The 24527-nt window shown below is 38.2% G+C and overlaps 1 long non-coding RNA gene across 9 annotated transcripts in view; it reads left to right on the top strand.

Moving 5' to 3' along the window:
• LOC105082918 (uncharacterized) overlaps positions 1-24527 on the top strand; it is a 456837-nt gene that overhangs the window by 391871 nt on the left and 40439 nt on the right. The window contains exon 12 of one of the 9 annotated variants that reach the window (XR_012508218.1): positions 11455-11568. The exons of the other annotated variants lie outside the window; for them this stretch is intronic. This is a non-coding gene — a long non-coding RNA (uncharacterized LOC105082918). The remainder of the gene's footprint in view (positions 1-11454; positions 11569-24527) is intronic. 9 annotated transcript variants of the gene reach the window in all.

Here is a 24527-nt window from a genome sequence, read left to right on the forward strand (position 1 = left end):
GACTGTTACTGGCAGTCAGACCCATCTTTCTTTACAAGACAATATAGTGAGCCTGGGGGAATAGCATTTTCTACATACTTTTCTTCTGTTTCTCCTTGGATTTTAATTCCCTCTTTATCATATACCTGTCAATCAGAAAACAAAATTACTTAGAGACAGTATAATAACCCCACCATTATTTATTCCATATACTTTTGAGGCAAACAGGTAATTAATTCTCTGACTCCCAGACTTAAGGGTTTATCCTCAACTCACTGCCCCCAGCAATCCCCCAAGTGGCTAAACACAGTAAATATTTCTGTGACGTTTAGTAACCACTGAGTTCAATTAGTATGTGTTTAAAATGTGTAACAGATACAGAAGAAGATGATATTTAATTTTTTGTCAGCCCCTAAAAGAATAGATTACAGCCTACATCCAACATATAGCTCAGAGATCCTGGCATGCCACTAGGTAGCATTTTTAACTTGCAACAAAAAGAAAACTTTCCTTCAGATTGAGGCTATTGTGTCAGAATTAATGACTTAGATAGACATCTAAATTACCAAATTATGGGTGACACTAACAACCCCACTAGTTTCTGGTTATCAGAAATAGAATCCTTTTGTGTATTTGCAGCAACTTAAAATTTGAACCTTCTCAATTATCTGTCCTTTGACTGTTGGCAGGATCACAGGGATGATTTAAAGCTAAAAGACTTATGAACGTTAAATTTGGGCAAACAACTTGTTCCTAGTCGGAGAGGGGATCTTAAAAATTACTCTTTTTTTCCTGTGGAAAATTTCTAAGTTTTTGAGATCAAAAATAGAAGACAGGATAACAGAGAGAAAACAGTTTGACAAAATGCCATCTTTTTCATGACAAGTTTGGCTAGGATTAGCATTTTTATCTGAGATAACACTCTCTAGATCATTCATTCCGATGTTAAACTGTTAAAATGTGACTGCTAGCCCCTATATTCCCATCAGTTCTATGTTACAGAAGTTATCTTATAGATAAAGATGGTCAAGGTGGACCTAGGCTCTGAATAGATTTCTGGAGAGGGTTGTGGGTGTAGGTGTAGGGCAAAGTTGGTAGTCAGCTATCAACTGAGAAAGTGAAAGCACTCTTCCAGCATTTTGAGGTCCCCAGGTAGAGAAGCAAAGGTCTATGGATGGTAAGAAAATTGGAGCAAAAGATGTGTGGCTCTGACTTATTACAATCATCACTGTACATAGTAAACATTAACTATAACCATTTACCAACCGAGAAGACAACTAATATGAAAGTTACAGATACTGAGTTCATTTTATTGCATGCTAGAAATAAGGTAGCAGGTTCAGAATGTAATAACTAATCAATAGGATTGGGGTCCCAGTCGTCTGTGGAGTATTGGCAGTGATAAATGATTCAGGAATAGTGCCATCAAAGTCAATAGCTTTCATTTCCATCCCTGACTTTACATGTACTCAGGTGGCTCTGTTAAAGAGAATTAAATGCACAGCACCATATGGGGAGAATTATCCTGAGTTTTCTTTATGACAGACAGTAAGGTAACACATTTAACATGCAGGTTTTGTTCAAACCAGTAAAGGTTAGGATCATGAGCATTTTCTTTTATATATTTTAAGAATATGATACCATAATATTAAGTAAATTAAATACAGCCACTACGCAGCAATAGCTCAAACTACCTCCTTCCTAATACACATGTTGGCTTTATCTCTTCCTGATGATTACATCTGTCCCAGGAATAAACACCAACATTTATAACACTGTTTATTTGCTGCAAATCATTCAGCTCCTTTATAAAACTCACCCGTATTCAATTCAGCCTGTATGAGTTATACCACATTGCTAGCCAGAATATTAATATTTCAAGATATAATCCAATGTAGATCAGAAGATAGTATGAGGACAGTTCACCGCTTTACACAGTTTTCTCTTTACTTAGTCCAGGTCCATTCTACTAAGCATAACTGATTACGTGTGATGTTTTCTTTGGGGATCAGAAATTGCTGAAATCAATTGATCGTAAGTATTCAAGCCTGATTAACTATGTATAAAATCATGGTAATTCTGTAATCTGAACCAAATTAACAGTTTTTGAAAATGTAGTCCATATATTTAACATATAAGTTAGAACTTTATGTCCTGAGCCTTTTTCAAGAACTTTTATCTTTGATGAAAAAAAGCAGGAAGGAAAGAAGGAAAAACAAGAAGGAGGGAGGAAGGCTGGAATAGCAGCAGGAGGGAAAGAGTCAAGCTGTCCTCTCCCTTCCTTCCCCACCAGCCAGGAGAAGTGGAGTCAAACTAAACATCAAGGGTCAACAAAATAGCGGAGGTGTGGGCAGGGCTGCTACTGCACAGCTGCTACCAGTTAAAAGCAAGAAGCCACTTCCCCCGCTACTTCCTGCTTGCCCGGAAAGTGCCTCAGCCTACAAGACTCAGGGTGGCTGCTGTGAAGTGAGGCACCAAAAGCTGGTCCTCCCTACACATGTATATAAGCTTTTGAACTTAAGCCAGGCCAGCTGCAATATCTGCAAAATGATTATTCTTTCATTGTTTTCTGAGTCTTATATTCACAGTTATATATGTGCACCTGCCCTGGATTCTTCTCTCCCTTCCCTCCTTTATTCCTCCCCTCTCTCCTCAAATATTAATTGAATATCTGTTGTATTTCAAGCAAATCCCTGTCCTTTGCAAACACAGTCTACGATGGACAGAACCATGGGAACAAATAATTTGAGGATGTTGCAATAGTAAATTGAGCTATATGGACTGATAGGTTGGGAGTATTTGCTGGTCTCCACATAGTTAGCCTATTTACAAGGCTGCTATAAGGTCACAATTCAAGCATCTTAGAAACACTTGCTAGTGACAAGATACTGTTATCACACACAGAATTAAAATAATGAAATTGTATTGCCATTACAACTCTTTCTACATTCACCAATTTCACTGTTATTTTAACTAGTCTATAGTAGAATAAACCAGGGTAAAATTATCATGGAAAACATGTATCGATTACTAACACACCTTCAAAACTAAGATTAAACTGTGTTGGAAGTGAAATTTGGATCTTTTTTTTAGGGATAGAATTCTGTATCCACATTTTAGTGTTTATTACAACAGTCTATTAATGAATCAGATATATGACAAATATCTCCGATTTATCAGGAAAAAATCATTAAAAACTGCAACTGTGAAGCTTCCAAAAGTCTATGTCCAAGCTAAGCAAGGGAAAAAATGAGAGAACAGTGTTTTGGAACAGTTTGTTATGAGAAGTCTGTACAAAAGTATTTACATAACCAGGAGAAGCCTCTAGAGAAAGGGAGAATTTGCAGGTAAATTAATGCAATGGATTCATAGAAAAAAGGCAGCATTCTGGAAGGCCCAAAGGTACACTTTACAATGAATAATTCCATCAGAATTATGTGTGCAATTTAAATCAATTAAAGTGGAAGCTGCTCAGTCACATACTGGTCTAAGAGTTAAATGTTGTGGGAATAGAACTAAAACCAATTCCGCCTGAAATTGTGGAGAACATCCCAGGTGGAAAACAACAATTCCTGAAGGAAAGAGAAGTAAAAGTATTATTTATTTTCTTTCTTTCTTCCTTTTAAAAGATTAACACTTTTTAAAAAGATCATGCATATTTTGCGTGGCTATTTGTACATTCCTGCTCTCCGTAAGCAACGACAGTAACATCAAAAACACAAGAAAAAAAAAGGCAGAAACCTTGTCTCATGAACTCAAAAAGGCCAACCAAAAGTTGGTCCAAAATGATGACCCTAATTTTATCAAAATTTAGAGATATTAAATCTCTAAGATTAACTCCTTCTTTGTTAGAATTTTTCTACAGTCACTTAAATATTTTTTAGCTAAGGAATGACAAGAGAGAAATGGGGGAACTGAACACGTTATTTCAAGGAAAAGCAAATGTGCGAAAGTCCAGTGCATGTTACAGACAAGGTGAATTGGTCTGCTGTCACTGTTTGTTATACCTGTTTATTATTGTTCAGGCATCTGTGGAGTTAGGTGGGTCTGAGTGTGGAAATAGCCTGGGAGGAGCGGAGCCAAGAGATGGATCCTGATGGCAGTGTAAACTGAGTCAAGTCACAGCTGAAGCAACCTTGAACCTAGGTATTTTGAGTTAATAGTTTCTCTCTTTGACCGCTGTAATTAGCTCCTGTTTATTCCTTGGGGTTGACAAACTTTTTCTGCAACAGGACCAGATAGTAAATATTTTTGGTGTATATTTTCTATTAGTTAAATACTAATTAAATTAATTAATGGAACTTTTTAAGGTTGTATTTACTGTCTCTATACTAGCTACTCAACTTCGCCATTGTAGCGTGAAAGCATCTGGCTACATTTAAATTTAAAGCATCTTTAAATTTCTCCATTGACAGATCTAATCAAATGATCATGACGGTATTTTTATATTGAAATATATTGATTTACAATGTTGTGTTAGTTTCTGGAGTTTCTGGTGTACAGCATAGTGATTCAGTTACATATTTATTATTATTTTTCATTATAGGTTATTATAAGATATTGAATATAGTTCTCTGTGCTATACAGTAGGACTTTGTTGTTTATTTTATATATAGTAGTTTGTATCTGCTAATCCCAAACTCCTAATTTATCCCTCCCCTCACCTTTCCCCTTTGGTAACCATGTTTGTTTTCTGTATCTGTGGGTCTGTTGTAAATAAGTTCATTTGTGTCATTTTTTAGAGTCCACGTATAAGTGATATCATAAGAAATTTGTCTTTCTCTGTCCAACTTACTTCACTTAATATGATAATCTCTAGGTCCATCCATATTGCTACAAATGGCAGTATTTCATTCTTTTTTAATGGCTGAATACTATTCCATTGTGTGTGTGTGTGTTTGTATGCAGAAGAGACTGCATTGTGACTGTATTCTAATAAAACTTTATGCATAATGAAATTAGAATTTCATATAATTTTCATGTGTTTCAAATTATTTTTCTTCTTCAAATTTCTTCTTCAACCATTAAAAATTTTAAAAACCATTCTTAGCTGCAGACCTTACACAACCAGGCAATCCATTGTTTGGTGATGCTTTTCTCCAGACTGTTTAAAATATTAATATACACATATATGTAGCCATAGAAAATAATTTTTTTTGAAGTTTGTAAATGATATTGATTTACATATACCATTCAACAACATACTTTTATAACTCAGTAAAATATTTTTAGAAATTCAATCATGTTAGTCCAAATCCTCCTTTTTAACTGCTTCCTAACACTAATATAATGTTGGTAATTCTAAGAGATACTTAGGCAGTTTCTACCTTTTTGTAAGCAACATTTTTACTCATTCCACTTTATTCCCAGGCATAGTACCTTTTTAGGGTAGATGCCCAATTATTCCTGGGAAGTGTGTTATAAACATTTGAAATTTTAAATTGTATGAGAGCATCCATCACATTCCTCACACCCTCATAAACATTTATATCATTAAACCTTTTAATATTTGACAGTCTGGTAGATGAACATGTTGTTTCCATTTTTATTTCCCTGAATATTAGTGAAGTTGAATAAATCTTTATATCTGCTTTGACCATTTGTAGTTTCTCTTCTATGAATGGACTATTCCTTTCTTTTGCCTAATTCTTATTGCACTGTCCTTTTCTTACTGATTTGTAGAAATTCTTTGTATATTCTTGATGAAAATCCTTCATATTGCAAATATTTTCTCCTTGAATGTCTTCATCATTTTTTCTATTAATGATGTATTTCATCAATAAGAGGTTCTAGTGCTTGATACAAACTTACCAATTTTTGGTGTCTTGTCACAAGATCTTCCCATTTCAAGGACATAAATTTAATCATTTTTATTTTTTTCTATTATTTAGATTGTCTTATCTTTTACATTTATGTATTTAATCCGTACAGAATTTAATATTATAATTGCCATAAGGAAGAATATAATTAATTTTTTTTCAAAATGATTAGGCAGTTTCCTGGGAAGCATTTATTGAATAATCTGTCTTTTCTCCATTGATATAAAACATTCCATCTATCATGCCGAATTTCCCAGCTATAAATGGGCCATTCTCTGCATTATATATTTAATTTCACTGATGTATTTGTTCCTTAGCCAATTCCACACAGTTTTAATTACTATACTTTATAATATGTTTTAATGTCATACAGGAAAAATCCATATTTTATTTTTAAATATTGTCTTGGCTACCATTTTGCATTTATTCTTGTACATGAATTTTAGAATTAAATTTTCAACTGCCATGAAAAATTTTATTGGGATTTTATTTGGAATTAATTGAATTGATAAATTAATATGGTGAGAATTGATAGTCATAAAGTACTGAGTTTATGGATCCATAAATATACTTTTCTATATACAAAATTATTTTTTTAAGTCCTTCAGTAACATTCTATATTTTTCCATGGATTTAAAAAAATTAACAGGTTATATTCCTAGCTATTCTGTTGTTTTTGTGCCTATGAAAAAATGACATCTTTCTTCTTACATTATACTTTAAATGGGTTATGCAAGTCTCTAGACTAGCTATCAATTTTTGTACATAAATGAGAGTGTCCTGTCGTTTGCTGTAATTAGCTGTCATTAGTCATAGTATCATATTTGATTCCAGTGTTTTATGTGAATCATAAAATAAGTTTAGTGGCTTTTCATAGTTTCCTATGCTCTGAAACAGTTTATGTAGGTTGGAAATTCCATGTTTCTTGAGGATTTGGTAGACAACAGCTGTAAAAGAATTAGGACTGAGTACCTTTGTAGAATTGGGCATATATTTTTTATTTTAATTGTGATATATTCAGTGGATGATGGTCTCCTAAGGTATTGTACTTATTTGTGCCAGTTTTAATAACTAAAATTTTATTAGTAAATTGTGCCATTCATTTCAAATTTATTGGTATAAAATTGCATTATATGACTTATCTTTCAAACCTCTTCATTTGTGTAGTTATATCCTAGAATATTACTGTCCTTCTAGTAATTATTCCTAACTTTTAAAAACACATAATTTAATTTGTGCTTTGTAATCGATATCAACATTTCATCAGCATCTCTATCTAATATGCAGATGTAGGTACCTATATATTACCTATAGCTCTGTATGCCTAGATATCTATTTTGCTTTAAAGCTTACAGTTGTTAACTGAGTGCCTACTCCAGGCCACACGCTTTATTAACCAATCTACAAAATCCCAGTGCAAAGTAGGCAACTTTTTTCCCATTTTACCAAGAAGGAACCTAAGAGAGCTTAAGTGAAGTACTCAGGATCACATAGCTAGAAAGATGGGCAATTGGGGCTTAAATATACATCAAAGCCTAACCTATACCTAGCCCAAGCACTGTCCGGAGATTCAGTTTTGAATAGGCATTCACCTAGCTTCTATCAAAAATGAATTTAGGCCAAATGATATAATAATAGACTATGGTGGCAAATTTAATCCCTGGTTGATCAATGGAATCAACTTGGAGACTTTAAAATATACATAATTATGTGAGTCCTATTGGAGACTTTAAAATATACATAATTATGTGAGTCCTATTCCAACATCTGTTGAATCATAATTTCTAGGAATAAGATCAATACATGTATCTTTTATATTCTTTATTTTGAAACAGTCCTTAGATAATTCCTATGCTCCAGGTTTGGGAAGTGCTGGTCCAGGGTTTACACTAACAATTCGTCCCGCTAAATTAATATTTCTTTAAAATATGGTCCCTTGAGCTGATGCCCACTAAATACTCTCTCAGTCAGAAGTCCTAGAATTGTATCTTAAACAAGCTTTCTGTGTACACTGGGTAGTCTTGTGTATCCTAAACTATGAGAACCATCAGTATTTGGCTACTGAGTTCTAACCTTAACCTATCTTAGTTTGGTTCCCTAGTATTTTCATAACTGACAAACTAATTTTGAATTTGGGACTTTGTGGAGGATCCAAAAGCAATGACAAATAAAATAGAAACCAGGTATCTGGAGAACTCTTCAACATTCTTTGCAAAATTGTCATTAGCACAATTCTGTTGATTGTGACTTGAGAGCCAAGCTGAAAGCTGATGTTAGCGTTAATGTTCAGTTATATTAATTATACATGGTTTATGGTCAAATTACTGTGCCTTTCTCTATGTCACAGTTGCGCAGTCTTGGCACTGTAGACATTTTGGGCCCAATAGTGCTTTGCTGGGGGACAGGGAGTAGCTGTCCTGTGCACTGGAGGACACTTAGCATCCTCCCTGGCCTCCACCCACCACATAGCAATAGCAATGCACCTGCCCGGCTCCCTGCACTTCAGCTGTGACAACCGAAAATGTCTTCAGACATTGCCAAATGTCCCGAGGGCAAAATCACTCCCCAGATTTCCCACTGCACTACAGAATTGCTTAACTCTACTCCCTGACTTTATAGTTAAGAGTCTCATTTAAGTACTTGAATTATGACCACTTAAAAGTATTTGTAGGAGCTATAAATCATAAACACAATTGAAAGAAGGCAAAAATTATTAAAAATCCATTAATACATTAATATTCAGAAACTGATTGAGTCTCTGTGTAATTATCAAGAGATTCCAAAATAATTTAACAGATTCCTCACTTGCATGTGACCTTTTGGAGATCTGTGAAATGACCTGATATCCAGAGCTTGTTTTCTTGTCTAACAATTTAGCTAGCATTACCAACAGTTCTTCTAAAATATATCCTAGTTCTTTAGTACATTATAGCATGTGAAACCTATCCACGTTACAGCAGATAACAAATTATATAGAAGGGGAGATAAATGGAACCATGGAGTTAATATTTGTCCTTCATCATATTTGTCTTTTTATCCATTGTTCAGGAAAATGTCATAAGAAAGTTTGTCATAGCTCGGTGTTTGATGTTGATCCAGGTAAGTATTGGTCCAGAAGAATAAGTATTTATTTGTAATGTTTGAGACACAGTTAATCTTAGATTTCAGAGCTAGTTCTCATTAAAATCACCAACGTTTCTATTTACACTTTTTCCTATCTGTTGACATTTTGTAAATAAATATTTAGACACCAAGTGGCTGGATCTGCAGGCCTTCCAATATGGGGATAAAAAATGAAAAATATTATTAGCTAGCTGTTTCCTAAGTTTGCATGTTTTGTTCTGTTAACAATGCTAATTAAAACCAAACAGGACAAATAAAAAGTAACAGGAAGCTCCATTTTCCTACATATTCACATAAAAGAAGGCATGGATACAGAGTAATTTAAGAATATCTTGTGCTTATGCGAATTAGAAAATATGTATTTGACTAAAGTTCATTTCTTTTTTTAAAGAATTCTAAAAGATTTAAATTACTAACAGAGATACACTGTTAGGTTACATTTAGGATTCTGGTATTCATTATAGCTATACTGTTTTACATAATTAGAAGGCCACTGAAAATAAAAATAGTTTACTTTCATGCAATTAACACTAATTGAGCGTATATATTATGCAGATGTTGTGCCAGGTGCCAGGGAAGACAAAGATGAATAATCATGGTCACTGTCCTTTGGGGAGCCCAGAGTCCATGGGGGAAATAGATTGTGACTAACGCTAGCAAGAAGTGGTAAGAGATGCATCCTGTGCCTGTGAACACAGACCATGGACTGAGGGGCTGGTGAGCAGTTCTGGAGTGTGTGTGGCTGGAGGTCACACTGCACAGTGCAAGGATGTTATAAAAGACAGGCTATAATGGTGGTCTGCAGATTCCATTCCATAGGAAAAAAATGAAGAAAAACTATTTTCCTCACAGTTATTCTGGAGTTACACAGAAGCTGGGTTAGTACATTTTTTTTGCCACTTTTTAATATAGCAAATCAAATCAGTTTAAAAAAAAACCCAAAAACTCAAGTCTGGCCAGCGGTGTATTTACCAAGAAAAATACTCCAAGTCAAAAATAATTTCTCTATTTATTTTGGTTTCAAATGCAAACTTCTTTCTCTTAGTCTAAATATGTAATTTTCACTCATGTTATGAAAGAACCAAAAAAGCTTGAGTGATAAAATATGTGGAAGAATATTGTATCAGTAACTCCATTTATTTGGATATATTCTATTTTATTGAAGGTCATGTCAGTCATAAACTTGGTGCTCCATGTTTTAACCAGTTGAAGCCAACTCTTGTCATTTTAAACCCCATGATAGATTCAAACCTTAGCCACCACTCTATCTTTAGATAAGTTTGTTAAATATAATAAAACCCAAGCTGAAAGCATTACCACACTAGCCTATTGGGGTGCTCAGTATATATCCAAGTGCATTAAGTCAGGGTAGCAGCAGCAGCAACAGCCTTGGCTTCCTGCTGGTTGTTCCTTTACTCACATGTCCTGCCTCTCAGTTGAGGCATTCTGAGTCTCCTGGTCTTTCTCCACTTTCTCTTTGCCAAACCCTACTCTCAGGAAAGGATCTGACATTTACATCTTGGTATAAATTTAAGTCATTGCATTACCTTTCCCTGTGTTACCTGCTTCGAAGATCTTACCTTTAATTATGCATACAATACATTTTAGATATTTACGAGCAGGAAAAGGAGATCCAATTGAATGAATTATGTTAATCCAGCCCCGTCTCAATACTCAGTACCACATGGAAGATAGGACATACTTAGTGAGTAGTTAATGGCTGACTGTTGGCTTACTCATCAAATATGAGCTGCTTTGGGGCATAGGAAAGCAAAGCATGTAATCTTATATCTTCAAATAATGTTAGAGGAGGGAGAGTACATTAGACACCTCTACGTTAGCTCCTGCACTTTATAGATTGCAGAACTGATAGCCAGCAAGTGAAGAATCAAGAGTGCAGAGTAGCTCAGCTGAAAACAGAGCTCTGATCTCCTAATGAAGATCCATTTCCCACTAAGCAACAGGCAACACAATCCCCAGCGCAAAGGACTAAAGGTAAAGTTTATGATACATGAATCTTAGCTGTGCATTTTGATTCTTATGCAATTGTCTCTGGTTATCTTTTACTGGAACACCAGTCTAGCCTTAGCCGTTGAGACACTCTACAGCACTGCTATTGGTTAATAATTTCAACTTTTACCTTTGTTTTCAGAGACATTAATTATCCTAATTAGTAGATTCTGTCTCTTTTGTTCATCACACATGCCTCTTTGTTGGTACTGTTGAGTGTACATGATGTTCCATCTTCACTGAGAGCTTTAAGCCCCATCTTCTCCATCAATTTTTGTCCATATATGTTTACTTACATTTGTAAGCCAAATGTTCCTTGGCCTTACTAGCCTATAACTACAAAAAATAAAATTATATTTCCTTAAATAACCGTATTATGATAACTTAGAATGGGGATTCTATTCAACTGCAGGGAATCTTACCTGGGGAGGTTTATGTACTTTGCAAACCCAGGCTGTCTCTGAGGTCTCAGCCTTCTCTCATCTCTGCTCTGCCCAATGAATCGCTACTTGCTCCTCTGCAGGTCACCTCTTGATAGTCTGAGAATGGACATCTCTCAAGCTATTATCCCTTCTCGGTGCATTCTCAATGGGTGAAGATGTTGTATCCACGGGGGTGAAAATTGGTTCATGAGGAGGTAAAAACATCTTACTCATCTTACTCTTTTAACTCTTATAAAGCACAGAAATGCATATAGCACATAAACAGATATCCAGTCTATCTGTGGTATTAAAATTTCATGAGAAGAGAGGCAATTAGGGAAAAAAAAAGGGAAAAATCTCTTAACTTTCCATAGCCCAGTTGAGACTAACCTGTAGGTGCTGACCAGATTTACTTTACTAAAGACTGTGGAGGTTACAGAAGATGAACATCCTGGGAAACCTAGTTCCTTTCAGGACACATCTTTCCTTAGGGCCCCTCATGAGGCATCGCTCTGCCTCCTTCCTGGTTGACTTTCTTCTCATCGATGTTAAAACCCTCTCTCCAGAAGAGTTCAGGACACGTCTGTGATTTGGATTTTACATTTCCCCCTCCCCAGTTTAATTCTCTGTCCTGGGGCTGCCAGTTTCCAGGGAGACTGACCGTGGAAATTTCCACTCCCTCCAGGGTACTCACTATCCATAATGGGTCACCTTGCCTCACGGCCTCCAGGAGGAATATCTTGTTGGAATATCCTAGTCTGATGAAGTACAGTTTTCAAGTCTGTGATATCTGACCTCAAATCGCTCTAAAATTGTAACATCAACAATTTAATCTGCATTGAGACCCAACCCACAGCCTTTCAGTGCCCCTTCTGTGATACGAGGTCATACTGCCAAGTCTTCCCAGTCATCTCTGAGATCATTGTGCCCAAACTCTAGTATCTGTATTTAGAAAAAGATGAAGAAATTCTTTAACTTTTTTGCCAAGTGGAGTTAGATAATCTTGAAATATCTATCATTACTTTGTCTTCCTTTAAATTCCACCAGGAGAGGGACCCAGCTGAGGTGTCAGTTGTTGGGTAGCTGATACACGGTTTTACAGTATTTCAGATCAAAGTGTGTACTGTTGGTGAGAAGTTTGCAGTAGGTTAACCAACTCATCCCTGTTTGCCTGGGACTTTCTTGATCTTAGCACCAAAAGTCCGGAGCCTCAGGAAACCACTCAGTCTTAGGCCAACTAGTTTCCAGCGTATCTCAGGGACTACTTGGAGACCATTTAAGCAGAGGTGACGTTAACATCAGCAGGTATCATCATGGTTTCCAGTGGAGCAGTGCTGAGTCTGTTTTGTGAATGCTACATTCTTCCTTAGCCTATTTCTCACTGTAAAAAGCAAAGCTATACAGCACTATTGCTTTTCCATATATAACAAGTTAAACATTTGATCTTGTAATCAATATGTGAACACACATATCTTTCAGAAACAAGACGTTTAGATGGTCATTCTGTAGCAGGCCTCTAATAGGAGGTGCTATTATTTTTGACAGCTGGAAGTGGTGAATCATTCTATTTGGTAATCACCGTTTGCTGGTGTCATGAAAAAAACATTTTAAATATCGCATGATACAGCTTAGCCCTCTGCTCCTCCTTGTCAACGCCACTGCTGTGTCTCCTGAGAGACCCAATATGTTAGGGCATGTCCATTGAAAATTGAAGCTGTATAATCTATTGCAATGCAAAATAGAAATCAGCTTCATGCTGTGGGTAGCATTGAAACAGGCTTGTTACATTTACAAAGATTGTTCTGATAAGAGCAGCCCCAGTTGGCCAACATATGGGCACTGATGAGGCTGTGTCTCTCATTTAATTTATAGTTGGAGCTTCCACCTTTGAGGTTTAACTAGCTTTTCAGTGGTACATTTTGCACCTGTTCAGTGTTACTAATCCCAGAGACTATTTTCCTCTTTATCCTGTGGAATTATCCAGAGAGGCCAATTAAGGGAGGAAAAAAAAGCAATTCAGGGAAGTAGAAATGCTGTATCCCAGAGCTTACGAGATGGAGCACATGAGGGAAAATGAATTCATGTTTGAATTTGCTACTGTAATTAAAAAAATAATGTCCCATATATATCAATTGGCACATACTGCAGGAAGCATCTAATGAGGTTTTAAAACTTCTATTAATTCCTAATATATAATTTATGTATTTGTGAAGTTCCCACTGTACAGATTAATGACAACAGGCAACTTTCTTATCTTCTTTCCTTCCCAGAAAGAATAGAGGTCACTATCACATAACTTCCATATCATATGGAGGAAAGTAGAAGATGCCCTCATTTCTCTTTTACAAATGGAAAGACCGTCACACAAAGACATTGTGGCATCTCCAGCAACCTTGTAATTTGCCAGCATGCCTGAAATATGATCTTACATCCCTGTGTGCTGTCTTGCAGGAAAATGGCCCCCTTCTTTTCTCTTTATTTTGTTTTGTTCAGGAATACATAGTTTATTAAGTTTTTAAAAGATTTATTTTCTGGTAGTTTTTTACAATAATATTTAAGCACAGCCAGGAAGGACACCAAAACGTCAGGGACTAGAAGTTCTAAATAGGAAAGAGATTGAATTTAAATATATAAATTGGAGTAAGGGGAGTATTTCCTCATTCCAAAGTTTCAGTTATAATAGTTTTTCCTTTTGCTATGTCAAGAGTAGTGTGACCTTTTATAGCTACCATTGTTTTGAAGTGCTTAAAAGGTAGTCACCCTGTCTATGCCCTGTTTCCATTGTAGTAGCCAATTTTGGTGCTATGGAATTAAATCTGTTCAATTATGGAAGATCTTATGTAATTTTTCTACTTATATTAGAAAGATTTACTAGTGCCCTAATTGCTTAATGTGACTGCTGAGATTTCATTAAGAAAAAATTATAGTGGATTATTGTAATATTTAATTATGGGCAAGAGACTTGGCTACATCACACGGAGTTCTGACCAAATATATAGGCTGAACCATATGATTCAGTTTCATTCAGTTCAATCTCATAATTTCAGATCCTAAAATAATTGTGGCTATGCTATTTCAATAATCCAATCCTGATGTCGATTTCCCCTATTCATAGAGAGCTCAGTCAGCAAATTAAGCTCTGCACTCAGAATTTTAGGCTAATGGAGAGTTGGGAAAACTAAGCAAGTTTTAAAGATATCCAAACTTTTTGTTTGACGTTTTGATATATGCCTATTATTTGTCTCTTTGGCTGTTTCTTTGGCTAAAACAAGCATTTGAAGTATGGGCAAAGGAATATTCTTTAAAAACAAATTTTAGAATAAAATGAGTTTTATTTTGAGACTTTTATAATATTTTCCTTAAGATTCCATGGAAACACCTTAATATATTGGGAAGCCTGGATTGGTGATTGCTGGTTCATCTTTCAACTTCAGAGTTGATTATTTAAACTCTGCCTATTCCTGAAAGAATGAGTTTGCTCACAAAAATGCATACAATACAAAAGGATAAGTTAGTAAACTAAGGAGATAGAAAAATAAGAGACATTAATTTAAAAAAAAAAAAAACCTAAAGAATTGTCAGGAAAATAGGACTCATGGATTCTACCATTAGCTCGTTCATCTCTGGACCAGTGCTTCTCCACATTGTCTGTATGTTCAGATCAATTGGGAAGCTTTTAAAAAACACTAATGTCAGCACCCTACCTCAGACCAGTTATGTAAGAATTTTGAGGGTGGGGCCTGGGCACTGCTATTTTCAGAAATTTATGTAGGTTATTCTAATATGCAACCAAAATTACGAACCACTGCCCTATGCCCAAAACAAGCACCCCACCCCCACCCTGCGTTCTCTCCTTTTAAATCTAAAGAAAATTATGAGACTTTCACAGCAACCCATTCTTTTATCTCACTATAGCATCTCATTTTATCTTCATAGCAATCCTGTACAATAAGAACTAGTTTTATCTCCATTATTACAGATGAGATCAGACCAGTGAGCTTGGTAAGGTCACTCAACAAGGATACGGGGAACCCGGATTCAGCCTTAGGCTGACATCACAAAAGTCTATTTCCTTAACTTAATTCCTATATCCCTATCCTAGACTCTTTATTCTCTGCCGCTATTAATAAAAAATAAATGCTAATATACCAAAAGGTAGAAATGCTGTCAGCAAAGGACTGATTCTGTTACTTTTCCTTCCTTGGCAATATGAAAAACTCTGATAAAAAGGACTGAGCAAATTCAGTCACCAAGTGCACAGCACTCATTTCCAGAGATAACTGGTAAGAAGAATCTCCACTCTGACCCAGTCTGCTCTCCCAGGGTATCTCTGCACATTTATTCCTTTTCCTTCCTACAACTGCACATTTTTCTCTACAAATGACTACTTGTCATTTATATTCATTGTGCTCTGATAAAGGGCTGTCATAGCTTGAAAGTAACCTTCAAAGAAACGTCCAAAATCAAACGCTTATAGATCTCTGTCTCCCTGCTCCTTATCTTAAAATGAATATTTGAGAAGGAAATCCTTTCACCACATATTAGTTGGGAAGGAAAATGGATTGCATCTTCCATATGCGAGGCAGTATTTTTGATGAACTCGGAGATAGTCTGGTACTTTATGCACCTGTCACTTTGTTCAGTCAAAGTAGATTTGTTTCCTGACAACTTATTCAGCGGTATCAAGAGGCCAGTAAGAAGTTGAGCTAAATAGGGTAAGAAATTCCTCAATGGTACTTGTATTGAGAAGTGGCTTCTTCATAAACCCACTTCATAGTAGAGACTTCAGGAGTAAAGAGGCCCTAAACCTCTGCTGGTGCCCACTACTGTGTTCTCGATAAGGTGCATTTTAGAAAATCTCTATAAGAGACAAAGACTGGATATGTATGTTCATTCTGATACATTCTGTATAATTATAGAAACATTAGTGGCTTTGTAACTGAGCAGGATCCTGTGGGGCTGTCAGCCGCGGGAGGCTGGAGAGGGATCCGAGAAGGTGAGCTGCCCAACTGGAAGAAGGCGCGGGGAGCCGACATAGAACAAAACATCACTTTTTTGCAGTAGGAGCAGTTGGCGCGTGCACTCAGGTGTGCACACTTGTGCTTTTATTATGCCCGCGCATGCGTATTGTTCATGATGCGGACTCATGCTACTAGCGCATGCGTACATTTACTTCTTACCTCATACAAATGCAAGTTACTGTGAACTTTGACCTGGGTCCCACGACCTACTCACTTAAGACTGCTGGCAGAGGCCTTTCTAGTTCAGACCCCTCTCCCATATCCTCTGCTGTAGCTCCTCTCTGAAGTATCCAGATAATAGTATCTCATGTATATTTCCTGAGTTTTTCAGATGCTAAAAACCACCACCAAAGAGAAGAAATTAAGTTCTTGATGATCACGAGCACATAGCCCCCAGACCTTATGGTGCCTAAGGATTGATCACCATCAACCAGTCAGAGAATTGTGCACAGCTGATCACGTACCCTGGGATGCCCCTCCCTTAGCGAGCCTTTAAAAATGCTCAGCTGAAGCTCTTCAAGGAGTTTGGCTTTTTCATGGTGTAAGCCGCTGTTCTCCTTCCTCGGCCCAGAAATAAATCTTTCTCTGCTCCAAACTCAGATGTTTAGGTATTTTTTGGCTGATCTTGCCTCAGGCACACGAACTTGCCTTGGGTAACAGTTTTGGTCTGTGCTGGTGGCAGGGCCATCTGGCCAGAGGCAGCCCCTTCCATGGATCCCAGCAACTGCTGGAGCTCACTTTGCTCCAGGGAACCGGGAGGGACTCTCCCCTTCAGCAGCCGCCTATCCCACTGCCTGAGACTGTTTGGAGCCAAGAAATGTCCGAAGCTACAGTCCACATTCAGTGTCACCTGGAGGTGAGTCGCTTCAGCTTGCACAGGCTGAGAACTGGCTTCACTCCATCTGGGCTCATTCCCTTGGAAGTGAGCAGCTCTGGGCTCATTGGGAGCCATTCTGGGTCTGTTCTCTTTCAAGAGCTGGGCCCATCTGTTCAGAAGCTTCCATCTGGAAGCAGAAGTGGAATTTTGGGGCTACACCTCATCTGAGTTTTGGTTGGTGGGAGATGTTTGTTGTTTGTATATGTGTGTGTATCATTATTTGCACTGGCTGGCTGAGACATCTTTGGGAGTAATGGGGCTGCATCGTGACTGCAGCGGGGGGATCCTTCCCTATCACATTGGCTTCACCTGTGTTGAGGCTTAGTTAGGATTTTCCCTTTAGGACTAGCCTTGTTCATTCCTTCAGCTTCATCTCTGATAGGGCACTGGTTGGGGTTCTCCCCCTTTGGACTGATGGTGCACTGGTTGGGAATCCCCCTTTTTGGGGAGCTAGGAAACTATGAATCTGAGAGACCCTTTTGATTTGTTGTTTGCTCGACATTGGATAACGTCAGCCATGAATAATTAAGCATGGATGATCAGAGTTCTGTTCCATCTTATAGTCCCCCTAGGGTGAAACTGGGAGATCTTCAGCTATGCTCCCATAAATGAAAGAAAATACTTTTTATTGTTGCACTGTGTAGGCTCATTACTCCCTGCAATCTTGAGAACAATGACCCCTAATGGCTCTATTATATCAAAGTGGGTCTTTTGCAATTGCTTTGGCTTTTATCATGGGTGTGTGTGTGTATCTCAGTACCAGAGTCCAAATTCTGTTCTCTCTTCCTGGTTTTACTGAAAGTGAGGTATGAGAATGCGAGTGAATGTTATTATTTTAAATATATATATATTTAAATATACATATATATTATATATATAATATATAAAATATATATAAAATTATCAGTTGCCTATTACAGTTATTTCTTTAAACTGAAGTGGATATTTGGGAACCGGGAAAAAAAATCCCTAAAATAACGAAGATGACTGAGTTTTGTCAAAGCAGTTAGAGGAGGAATCTGCATGTATCTTCCTGTGCCTTTGAGATGTAGATGATCTGCATGGGCTCTCAAGGAAAGAGTGATTTTTTTTAAATTCAAACCGAAAAACTGTGGGATCTCTGGTTCTGTCTTTATGTAAAAAATTGACTTGTGAAATGAGCTCTATTTAATTAAAAGTAAGTGCTTACAAATTAAATACTAAGTATAAAAGAAGCGAGATGAAACAAACTTTAGATTCCTATGATCTAAGAAACATTTAATATTGAATTGATAATCTGATACTAAAGCTAGCTTAAGCCTGGTATAATCAATACAGACATGTCTTTTTTTGTACCTAGATTTACTGAAGGTCACTAAGTTCATGCTTCTATGCAGAGTTTATCAACAGAAAGAAAATAATTGGTATGAGGCAATTTTTATAAGTGAATTAAATGCAAGTGGGTGAGATGAGAGCTTTAGGGTGAACTCTTTTTAGAAATAAATGTTTTAGGAATATTTAAAAAATGTCTCCCCAGGTATTTGAAATTTTAGAGTTGTGTTAAATTTAAGTTAAATGATGAAAGTTTATTGAATAGTTGAATATCTAGGTTATTCCCAAACAAAGTAAGATACTGAGACATTTACTAGAAATTAAGATTTTTAAGAATTGAGGTTTTTAATTTAAAGATGTAATTGAAGCTACTAAAAATGGGGAAACATTTCAGTATACAGTAGGAAAGTAGGATATATGTTCTGAGCAAAAAAGGTATGAGAAATGGAATTGCATTTTGTTAAGGGAACAGACAGTGATTTGGTCCTACGGCTGGTTGTTTCTAGATGGGGGTAAAAATAAGGGACAAACTAATATGGATGTGGAAAGTTTATAAAAATGGAGCCTTTGAAGGAGTTCTGTGCATGGTTGGGCTGAGATTAAATCAGACTTAATTAGGTAAATGGGTTTTGTTGTTAAAAGTAGGCTGGTGCAGGATTAGATTTCGTTCCTCTATTAAGAGAACAAATTTACTTAGAATGCTTCTGATAACAGATTGTGTGAAACTTTTTGATATTTTTAACAAACTTCCTGTCAAATTCTAACTAAAGTTCTTTTGACCTCATCTGACTTTGGGATGCTTCAGAGGGCGCCTGAGGCATCTCAGAAAAATACTACACTAACTGGGATTGTTTGGTATGTTTAATTGCACGGGAAGCACTGTCAAATGAGTGATAAGCCTCTTTGGATTATATGGTATGGATGAATGTTGCTGATGGGGACATTCTAGAAATTGTGTGGGGTTTCTGAGGTTTGGATATGTCCTGGTATAATGCTATTGGTCGTGGTTCTGGTTGTTATCTTGGAATGTTGTATGTCACAGCAACTTGATTAAGCTTCTTTGTCAAAAACATTGTAATCTGATCTTTTACCTTCCCCATTTGGGTCTTTTGTCATTCTTGGACAGTTAAGCTGTTGCTTTGCAAAACTGCTTCCTCAATAAGATTTGTTTAAAAACAAAAAAAAAGGACTTTTTGACAAGTACAGGTTTCTTTTGGATCATACTGCTAAGCTGGGTAGGATATTAAAAAGTCTAATGAAAAACTGATGGCATAAAGTTGTTAGTAAAAGGGATTGATTGCATAGGATTAAGTGAATTGATGAATATGGTTATAATTTTTTGGTTGTCTGAAATGTTACTGGCTTTTAATCTATGCTTTCTAAATGAACTGTTTACCAAATGTTTGTTGCCCTATTAATATTGCCCCCAATGTTTAGGATAGAAAGAGAATTCTCTAATGGATTTGTCACAAAGTTTGACTACTCATGGTACATAACAATGCTTGCTTTAAGTCTATTGCTAAAAGCGCATCTTGTGGAACAATTGGGTATAAGTGATCAAATGTATAGCCTGTAAAGTGTTTCCTCATTAACATACCTCTGAGCCTGTTCACAATATCTGATTAGTTCCCCCCACTCCCACCCAAGTGGATAACTAGGCAAATACAAAGGAAGCCTAGCATTGAGGGACATGATCAAAACCTGGGTCAGTAGCTACCACTCTAGCATCAGTAGCATCAAGGGACAGACACTTTGATAATCAGTGCTGTCTGTTGAAAGATTTGTAATCAAAAGGGGAAATTATGGAAAAATCTGCACCTGTTGAAATATGGGAACGTCATTCTGGCTTATGGATGGTTTGACTTAAACTTTACTGACCAAAGCAGCCTGTTTTACGTTCTTTTGGACATCCATTGTACATCTGTGTTGGCCTTGAGTTGGGGAATGCATTTGAAAATCAAAATGGAGTACCTGTGGTTCAGATGTGAAAGGTAAAACTAGGTGGCCATTGTGGATGTGATTTCAGACATACTCCTGTACTGTTGAGAACTCTAATTTTCTGAGCTGTGTCGGATTCAGGATGCAACCAGCCATTTTCAAAGCAGTGTCTCCTGGCAGATGGCAGCTGCAACTTTATGACCTCAAGATCTTCTCTTGTAAATAGTAAATTTTTAGACAATAAAATTGCTTTAGATCAGATCTTAGCAGAAAAAAAGGAGTTGTGCAATGGCCAATAGCTCTTGTTGTATACGTTAATAGCACATCAAAAGTTAAATCCTGCTCGGGTAAAAGTAGACAATTGGCTACCTGGCTGCAAGTCTCCCCCCAGAATGCCAGGTCTAGACTGGTTTTCAGCCTTACTCTGCTGAATTCCTCAGGGAATGAAATCTTAATCATACAAGACTCAGATCCAGGACTTGGAACTCCAGGGAATATTTCTAATTTGGTATCCATTCCCCAAATCAGTATAGGGCTACACCCGTTTCAGCAGGAATTAGCCCGAGTGGTCATTGTCCCACTCCCTGAAAGATTTGGGGAGGGGTGAAACAGGATTGGAGATTGAAACCGAGTTCCTCTACCGAGTTTGATTAACCCCCATCCAAAATCCTGTTCCCCTTCTTGCCCAGCCTCTGTTCTCAAGGTGAAGGAGTGCCAAAGAAAAGGGGGGAATTGTAACTGAGCAGGACCCTGTGGGGCCTTCCCAGGACAGACCCCTCCCCCATATTCTCTGCTGTAGCTCCTCTGAAGTACTCAGGTAACAGTATCTCATGCATATTTCCTGAGTTGTTCAGATGCTAAAAACCACCACCAAACAGAAGAAATCAACTACTGGGTGATCATGAACACGGAGCCCCCAGGCATTCTAGCACCTGAAGAGCGATCACCACCAACCAGCCAGAGCTGGGCACAGCTGATCACGTGCCCTGGGACGCCCGCCCTCGGCTGATCCTTAAAAATGCTCAGCTGAAGCCCTTAGGAGAGTCTGGGGGCTTCTGGGGCATGGGCCACCATTCTCTTTGCTCGGCCCAGCAATAAACCTTTCTCTGCTCCAAACTCCAATAGTGCGGTATTTTTTGGCCTCTGCGTCAGGCACATGTGACAGCTTCAACTCTCCATTCTAGGTAGATTTAGGGCCAGTTTTATTTTCCACTATATGTTCTCCGAGATTCACATTTTTTCTAAAGTGGATAGTTATGACTTGTAACAATAATTTATAAACAAAATAAAGAGGCAGAGAAATAGCCTTATAGGACATCTGAAAATACACAGAAAACTAGAACAATATCATTGAATGTTAAAGGCCAATTTAATGGTACAAAACATTTTGTTAACTATAGACAGTGCCTCTGGGAGTCTTGGAATTGGGGAGGGAACCACTATACAGGCACTCAGTCTGTCACGGAGGAAACTCCTGGACAAGTCAGTGCCAGGGCAGAGCCGGTTCTGAGTTCTTCAAGAAGCTGAGCATACTGTACAGAAACTGTACTTCAATAAAAAATAAAGTAAAAATTTAAAAAAGAAACTGAAGATAACTGAACACACAGCACTGGGCCCCTTTATCTAGGATCACACTTGTAGGGAGAAGGAGGTACCTGAGAGGAATTCAGTGAGGCTGGCCTTGTAGCTCTGCCGGGCACAGAAGGTGTGGAGGGAGGTTAGGGATTCTGCTGTTCCCCACCTCTCCACTGCCAAGCCCAGAAATTTCATTGTCAGAATAATAATGAAATATCTTTATCATTAGTTTGTTTTTCTCCTGAGTAGAGAAAAGAGACTCTTGGGGACCAGATTTGGAACCTAGGCCTGAGAGGCACTGATGGGTAAGCACCGCTGTCTGCGGGGTGTAGGGGACCTGCTGACGAGCTGGTCTGCTTGTGCTCTGGGTCCCCACGGGGCGTTCGCACCCATCTCTGCTGATGGAGGGGCAGTGCAGCGGCAGCTTCTGACAAGCAGCTTGGTTGTTTTGTTATAAGGAGTTTCATTTTCCAAGGATAAATTATGAAGACTTTTTTCCTCTCTCTTTTTGTTATTTTAAAATAGGGCTGTCTTATCTGAAAATGTGTTAATTAAGTTATCGTGCGTTGCCTCGTTGCTAGTCCTACACGTTTGATACAGGCCAATTATTCTTTAGGAGACAGCTTCCCATACTTGGAACAGCGGCTGGAGTAATTTGCCCAAGAGAGCAGTCCAGAAGGGTCGGGCAGGAGGGCTTGGCAAAAGAAAGAGTAAAGGAATGATCAGATTGGGCTCAAATGTAGGCAGGATTCCTACAGTGGCCCTTGGTTGGGTCCACTTCTCTTTCTGGTTTGCCTCCAAATCAGACTTGTTATCTACCCACTGACCTGATTCCCCATGATGCTCTCCAGCTGGACCTCCTACCAGATCTCTTTGCTGGTTGAGTGTTGGCCTTCTCCAGCCAGAAAAATACTACCTCTACCTCAGTACGCTGCAGTGTGGTGCTTTGGGAGTGGAAGGAAGCAACAGCTCTAGGTCCTACCCTGAGTCAGCCGGAAATTCAACTCAAATAATCATTTAGAAGGCATCTCCTGTCTTCAGTGGTCCTAGGATAGTACAGAAAGAGGTACAAAGATTAAAATATAGTCTCTGCCCTTGGGTAGTTGGAGATCTGTCTTGGGGACAAAGCAATTGTACTTAAGAACAATAGTAAACACAGCAGGAGAGATGCAACACTGTGTTATGAAAGGGGGATATTCAGAGAGTTTCCGCTGCCGCCCTCCCTCCCTCCACCCCACGAGAGCCTAACAAGGTGAGATGTTAGGGCTGCATGCTCCATGCCCCAGTGGCTCCTGCCGCCCTGGCACACTCTGTCTGCCAGCCATGATTTTGGAGAAGAGATGTGCAGTGGTGTGAATCTGAAAGCGCTGACTGGTCATATGAGGTGTTGCCAGAGAGTCACAATGAGGGTTGGAAGAAAATTCTAGTTGGAAAGAAAAGTGCCACAGTCCAGAGACATAGAATCCCTGCCCAATTTCTTGTGCTCATTCACTCCCAAAATCCAACCAGGGATTTTGAGGAGGGATTTCCACGCAGGTCTGTGAAAATAGGACTGACCTGGTAAAAAGAGCTTAGTTAGTCTCCTGCCTCTGAGGTTCTCAGGAACCCTCATCTGCTTGCTTCCTTCCCTTATTCCCATTCTCTCATTCCTAACCTTTCCACTGCCCTCTGTGTCCCGTGTCCCCTTTCCCTTGCCCTGACCCCTCCACGCCATCCCTATCCATGCAGACTCTGGAGGAGAGGCACAGGTGCCAAGCCCACCTGAGCTTCCCCACACAGCTAAGTGCTTTAAACTCAGTTTTGTGTATGGCTCTCCTGACTCTGAGTATTCGTCTCTTTTCTGTGCCTGGCATTACAGAAACTCTGAGAGCTGATGTGGCTTCAGCATGACATGAGTGGGAGTCAAAATCATCCATTTTCCACTTTTTTATTTTGCCTCTGTGAAACTTTTCCTCTCCCCATTGCTTCCCCTCTGCCCCTCAAAAGCTGCATCCAGTTCATATGCATCTTCGCTCTCTCCTCTTCAACTCCCCCAGGTGGAACTTTGCACAATGTCTTGGCTCCTCGTGCGTGAGGTCTGACGATCCAGTGCATGGCTTGTTTGTATAATAAAGGGCTGGTAAAATGTCTTTTTACTTCCACCTTCTCCTCTGGATTGTTCAGTTTTGGCTTTCCTATCTTCCCTTGTAGCTTAGTAAGATTTCCTTCCAGTCGTGTCTTCAAACGACTTGACAACAGCCCTGCTGTCTTCTAAGAAGCTAACATCACTTTGGCTGCTTGAGAAAAATATGTCTGTTTTTCCATCTCATTAAGGAACACCTGCAGTCTCTCTCAAAACACATGAAAGGGATGTATGGAGGGCCTCCCAGAATCTGAAAGTCCCATTGAAATTAAAGCCCATTGGTGGTTATGTGTGTGTGACATCAAAAAGTTACCCATGCATTTAAAAAAT

Source organism: Camelus bactrianus, chromosome 7 (assembly GCF_048773025.1).
Source record: "Camelus bactrianus isolate YW-2024 breed Bactrian camel chromosome 7, ASM4877302v1, whole genome shotgun sequence".
NCBI classification, from domain to species: Eukaryota; Metazoa; Chordata; class Mammalia; order Artiodactyla; family Camelidae; genus Camelus; species Camelus bactrianus.